Consider the following 5,794-nt stretch of genomic DNA (forward strand, 5'->3'; position numbering starts at 1 on the left):
GTGGTCTTAAACAGCCAGTGCAATGGAGCTCATTTGGGGGGATGCAGTACAGCAATGGTCAAATCTGCATAAATATGAGCAAAATGCACAGCTGGCTCACGGAGGCTCAGGCTGATACTACTTCCATGTTTCCAATACTGGTGCCATGAAACAATTCTTACGATATTTGAAAAACGAGGGTTTCATTAAATTTTTCTTTCAGAGATTCAGGCTGTAGAGTTTGGAACCTGATGAAAACATTTTCTCCTTTCCTCATTTGTTTCTTGTTGCTCTTTTTCCCTTCTGAACTCCATTAAGACCCCACTGTGTAAATTGAGGAAGAGTTCCCCAAAGCTTCAGTTTTTCTTTTCCTCTGAGCTTGCTTTGCCTGCTTGAGGAAGCAGAGGCCTGGGCCTCCCAAGCCCTGGCCACACCTGACTGTGAGCCCAGCCCCTGGCCTCAGCTGCCAGCACTGCTTTCCAGACTCCCCCATCCCTCCACCAGCTCTGCAGCCCTTGTCCATCACGGCCCTCACACACCCTCTCTGCAACAAAGCTGGTGAACTGATCCCGATTTCTCTTTTTCTTTCTTTCATTTCTTCTTCACCCCCCCGCCGCCCAAATGCTCCTGATATAACTTAGGCTTTTCTATAGTCTGAAATAATCAGTCCCGCTCCACGACTCAAAATATTTCATCACTGCAACAGCAAGAGGAAACGAATTTCACGCTTCCACAGGTAAGAATCCCACCTGAACTCAGTCATCCTCCACGACCAACACATTCCACACAACCCATCTCTCCCTCACGGTACCACAAAAAGGAAGAGAAGTCTCAGGTAGTAGAAATTCCTCAAGAGACTATCATGAATGCATTTGGTAGTCTCAATAAGTTGAATTTTGGAGGAATCCTCACAGCGTGGGCTCCACTCCGTATGGTTCTTGCCTAACTTCCACCTTTCTCAGCTCTGTAGAACTTTCTTTGGAATTGTTAGTTTAGTCTCTGTGTTCACTAGACATATTTCAAAGATGCAAGTCGCCCTCCCACCTCCACTATAATGCATAATCTATTGCGTTAGAAACGCTTTGAGGCTGGCATATCAAACAATTCCAGAAAATGAAGATTTAGAGCTGCCACTCTCTCCACTACTTTACCACACACCTAGAAACTCCAGCAGGAGAGGGCCTGTCTCCCACGCGGCTGTGTGTGTGTGTGTGTGTGTGTGTGTGTGTGTGTGTGTGTGTGTTGGGGTGGGGTCTCTTTTCTCCTCAGCCCTTGGGTTGGAGGCCCAGATCAGCCCTGGAGGATCCCTGTCAGGGTTGCCATGAGCTGGGCAGCCTTGGTTTCCTACCTCAGACATTTGCAGTTGCTGGGAAGCCCGACTTGGTCTACACCAGGCCGGGCCTTACGTGGCAGCACTGGCCACTGGGCCTCTGGAGTTCCCGGGACACTGCCAGGCCCTCGTGGGCTGATCCTGGCCTAGGTTGTCCCAAAAGTAATTGGGTCCCCTGCCTGCCCCCAGGCTAGGACACATGCACCCCCAACAACTGGTCACCTACCCCAGAGACACCCACCAGGGAGGGGGCCTCTCACCTCCTGCCCTCCTACTAGACAACTGCTGGGTCCCAGTGATGTCACCAGGAAGTGGGTCTAGGCGGGGGGCTGTCCTAGAAGGGCACCTGAGGCCAACTCACTTGGGTGGAAGCTCACCGTTTTCCCTGCCTGGACTCAGTAGGGCGCTAGCAAGGCCGCTCCATCCCTCAGCTCTCAGCTGTGTCCCCTGCACAGGGTCTCCTGCAGGACCGGGAGGTAGGGGTCGCAAGGAAGAGCTCTGAGTAGGTGCTGGAGAAAAAGGGCACCCAAGGCTTCAGGGCAAGGAAGTCAGACCCGCCCTTCAGCACACTGGCCGCGATTCAAGGCCTGGCCTAGGCAGGAAGCTGCCTCCAGTGGGACCCCTCGGGACCCAAAGACTGTGAGCTGTGCCACGCAGCCGAGACCCTCGCCTCTCAAATGTGTTCAGTGTTCAAGTGCCTCCTTCATCAGCTGACAAACAGGTGTTTTACAAAAGCTCTAAAAAATACTGAAGTCCTAAAAGTATTTTCTTCACTAAAAAAGTCCCAAGAGCATCTTATTTTGTTCTAAAAGCAAGAAACCACTCTCTGTGCAAAAGAGAACAAAAGAGCAGCTGTGGGAGGACCTGACTTGGACTGTGTGCTCTCCCCCATCTCAGTATCAGCTTCACTAAACATACATTGGTTGCTCATCTGTTGTGCTCTGAGTGTGAATTATCCCCTGACTCCAATGCCTCAGTATTTACAATTTCACTTCTCATGCAAGGAACTTATGCTTGGTTTTAAATAATTTAATATAATTGGACTCCTCGGTCCATTAATTTGAATAATATCGACTTCAGACTTAACCTCAGTGTGACTCCACACAGAAGTGGTACCTAAAGGATACCAGTGTTAGATGCAATTAAACTTTGTGTGTGTGCCTGTATGTTATTCAGTAACATATAAGTTCATATAGGTATAGTTTATAGAAAGGTGTATATAAATATATATACATATATACATATATATATACATATACATATATATATATATACATATATATGCTCACCTTGTGTACAAGGAATAGTATACGACGGTAGTTTTCTTTTCCTTTAGGAAATCAAATTCTCCTGGTAATGGGCAATTTCCAAAACTGGGGTTTACTTATCCCATTTACCACCAACCAACTCCCCAAAGTTTACCATATTTCCCAAACACAGAAAAGGTTACAAAAACAAACCAATGTGAGAATGTCCAGGACAAAAGTGTGCAAGTCTCAAAGCAGGTTTTAGATGGGCTGCCCTGCCAGATTGCTTTTCTTCAGGTTTGCTGACCTGCACTCTGGTCTCAGTCACACCCATGCGCCTTGCAAGCTGCTGTCTGAGGGGAGAAAATTGCAAGTGTTCAGTATTGGGGGCTGTGGATGAAACTGAATAGAGGATGTTACTGCATCCTTTAAAAATTTATTTTCTGGAAAATACCAGTGATTTATTTTAAGACCCAATTTCTGCAGTCGGAAAGCTCACACATCTTCAGGATTTACAGTGAAAGTAAGGTGACAAAGCATTTAAAGAAAGCCAAGTCTCACGGGTAAAGGAGGCACAGTTCCCAAGAACAAAGGAAATTCCCATTCACACTTGCTTTCAGTGTCACCAACTTCAAAACTGAATAAAATCTCTGACAGAATACCTTTACCAACTTTCAACCATTGCTCTTGCCCATTTTAGGAATTACATTAGACCCTTAAAATAGCTTGCTCAATCCACAAGGGATGAACAGGTTGGAGTACATAATTCCTAGTAGATACGAAAGGTCAGCACACAGTGCTGTTCAATTTTTAGTTGAGCTTATTTGAAAAATTTTGTATCAACATCTCCCCAGAGCCGAGCTATTACACCATTCTGTAATCTGTAGCTACAGGCTTGAGTTACAGAAAGTTTTGTCACAACACAAAATTTAAAAGAATGCACAAAAATCACGAGTCAAGAGAAATAATTTTCAAAATCACTGTTTTAAAATATATCAATGTAAATATAAACCATGACCAACTGATGATCAAAGTTGTAAATAACACTAGACTCCAACCCTGCAAGTCCTCCTCCACTCCTCAGGCAACTCATTATTTATGTTAACTGGTGGCCCACAGAGCTCCCAGAAGGGACTTATTCAAATGCCAGAGGGAAATACTCCTCTCCATTCGCACCAGGCAGAGCCCCCGCCCCGCCTTGGGCCCAGAGTGCTGGGCAGGGGCTGGGCCGCCTCCAGGCCCCAGGGCTTCCAGGTTCCAGGCCCAGCACAGGCACCCGCGAGAGCGCCGCCCGCCGCCGGGACCGCGCAGCATGCTCGCCTCCCCCCAAGCTGCCCACTTACCGCTTGGACCGGTTGGGGTACGGAGTGCGCTGGAAAAGGCGCTCCAGCTGCTGCACCTGCATCGGCGTGAACCTGGCGCGGGGGGGCCCGCTGCTGCCCGTCTGCGGCCATCTGGACCCTCGCCGACCGCCTGCGGGACCTCCTCCTCCCCGCCCTGCTCTGCGCCATCGCCGCCGCCCGTGCCCGCCTTGGCCTCAGCCTTGGTCTGAGCCTTGGCCTCTCAGCTTTCGCCCTCCTTGGGCCCGGCGGTCCCGCGCCAACATCTCCGCCTTCTTTTCCTTCTCCTTCATCTCCCGCCTCTTTCCCTTCCGGGGCTGCTCCCTGCTCAGGTTCGGACTGAGCCTTCTGCTCCTCTCCCCTCTCTCTGGCTAGCGAGATCTCGGCGGCCTTCACCTCTGCAAGGGACGAAAACCAGAAAGAAAATGAGGCCGTCGAGCAAGGCAGGCTGTGGGGAGGAGGCGGGGAGGGACTGCGTCTGAGGCGGGTCCTGCCGCTCGCCCCTCCCTGGAAAAGCTCCTTTCCTGGAATTGGCTGAAGCTCATGCACCGCCCTCCACTGACCAAGGGCTTCTTCCCGCTCCTTGATGCACAGCCTGAGAAAGCCATCGATGAGGGCAGCCGCGTTGGCATCAGCATGGCCATGGGCATCCTGGCTGCTCCGGGGCGGAGGCTCCATGTCCCTGTTGCTGTCGAGGAGGCTGTGTGCTTTAGCGGAGGCCGCGCTGGATCTCCTGAGACCCCGGCTCAAGACTCAAGGCTACAGCTGTGACCCACCACGCAGCACCATTAGGACTCTGGCGTCTGGTCAGGTTTCAGGGAGTCTGGATAGACGCCCTCCGTGGGTTTACCACCGCCTCCTGGGGGTTGGGTCTCCTGATATGCGCATGCGGCCCGGGCTTGGCCTTGGGGCGGGGTGGGGTGGGGCGAGGGGGCATTGCGCGCCCCAGGGGCGCTGGTACAGAGCATGCGTGAGGACAGAGCTCGGGAACCCAAGGTGCAACTTAGCCGGGTAAGTACTCCGCTCTTGGTCGGGCCTCTTTCGCATCCACGGGGCTATGCCAGATTGTGGAGGGTAAGAGAGAGACCTCATAGACCTTGGAGAAATGTTTGCGGACTATCTCTTGGCCCAGTCCTCCAGATCCAGCAGCCAATACTAAGCAGGGAAGAGTAAGCATACTAATATGGTCGCCCCTTGGTATCCTCGGGGGATTGGTTCCAGGAACCGCCTCGGATACCAACATCGGCGGATGCTCAAGTCCCATAATGTATCTTCCACATCTGCTGATGCGAACCCCGTGGATGTGGAGGGCCACCTGTGTAGTTATTGAAAAAAAAAAAACAAAAACAACACAACAAATAGTGTTGAAGTGGACTCGCAAGTTCAAAGCCGTGTACTTCAAGGGTCAGCGGTAGTATTAGCTAGACGTTTCCTTGCTCGGAGTTTTTGCAATGAGATTGAAGTCAGAGCCCGCCATACTTCCGGGGTCTCCAGGAGCAGGAGTTCCGGGCTGGGTTTTCTGAGCATGAGGGGTGCTCAGATGCACTATGCAAACGAAACGAAAGCAAACAAAACCCAGCTCGCCCCCTGAGAAAGTCCGTTAGCCTATAGATTTTTAGTAATGAATCCATATCCGATTGCAGGCGTAGAAACCTGCACAGTGCTTAGAACAATCAGGAATGCTCACCGGGTACATTTTTTCTCCTCAGTTGCAAGTATGGATTCTGCCACATCTCTGTGCACAGCTTCTGTTGCTTCTGGCTGTACATCCTCTACTAAAGCATACACGTCCCTTGTGCTGGGCCCCTGGGGACTTGGATACATTGACCCAGTTTATGGCTGCTGCCGCCCCTCCTCCCCCCTCCTTCCCTTGCCTCCTCACGTTTTCTAGAATAATT

At 50.8% G+C, this 5,794-nt stretch overlaps 1 pseudogene; it reads left to right on the forward strand.

The window, feature by feature from the left end:
* Positions 1–1,230: 1,230 nt before the first annotated feature.
* Positions 1,231–1,338, forward strand: LOC130842785 (small Cajal body-specific RNA 20; annotated as a pseudogene).
* The last annotated feature ends 4,456 nt before the right edge of the window (positions 1,339–5,794 follow it).

This window comes from Hippopotamus amphibius, chromosome X (assembly GCF_030028045.1).
Source record: "Hippopotamus amphibius kiboko isolate mHipAmp2 chromosome X, mHipAmp2.hap2, whole genome shotgun sequence".
In the NCBI taxonomy this organism is placed as follows: Eukaryota; Metazoa; Chordata; class Mammalia; order Artiodactyla; family Hippopotamidae; genus Hippopotamus; species Hippopotamus amphibius.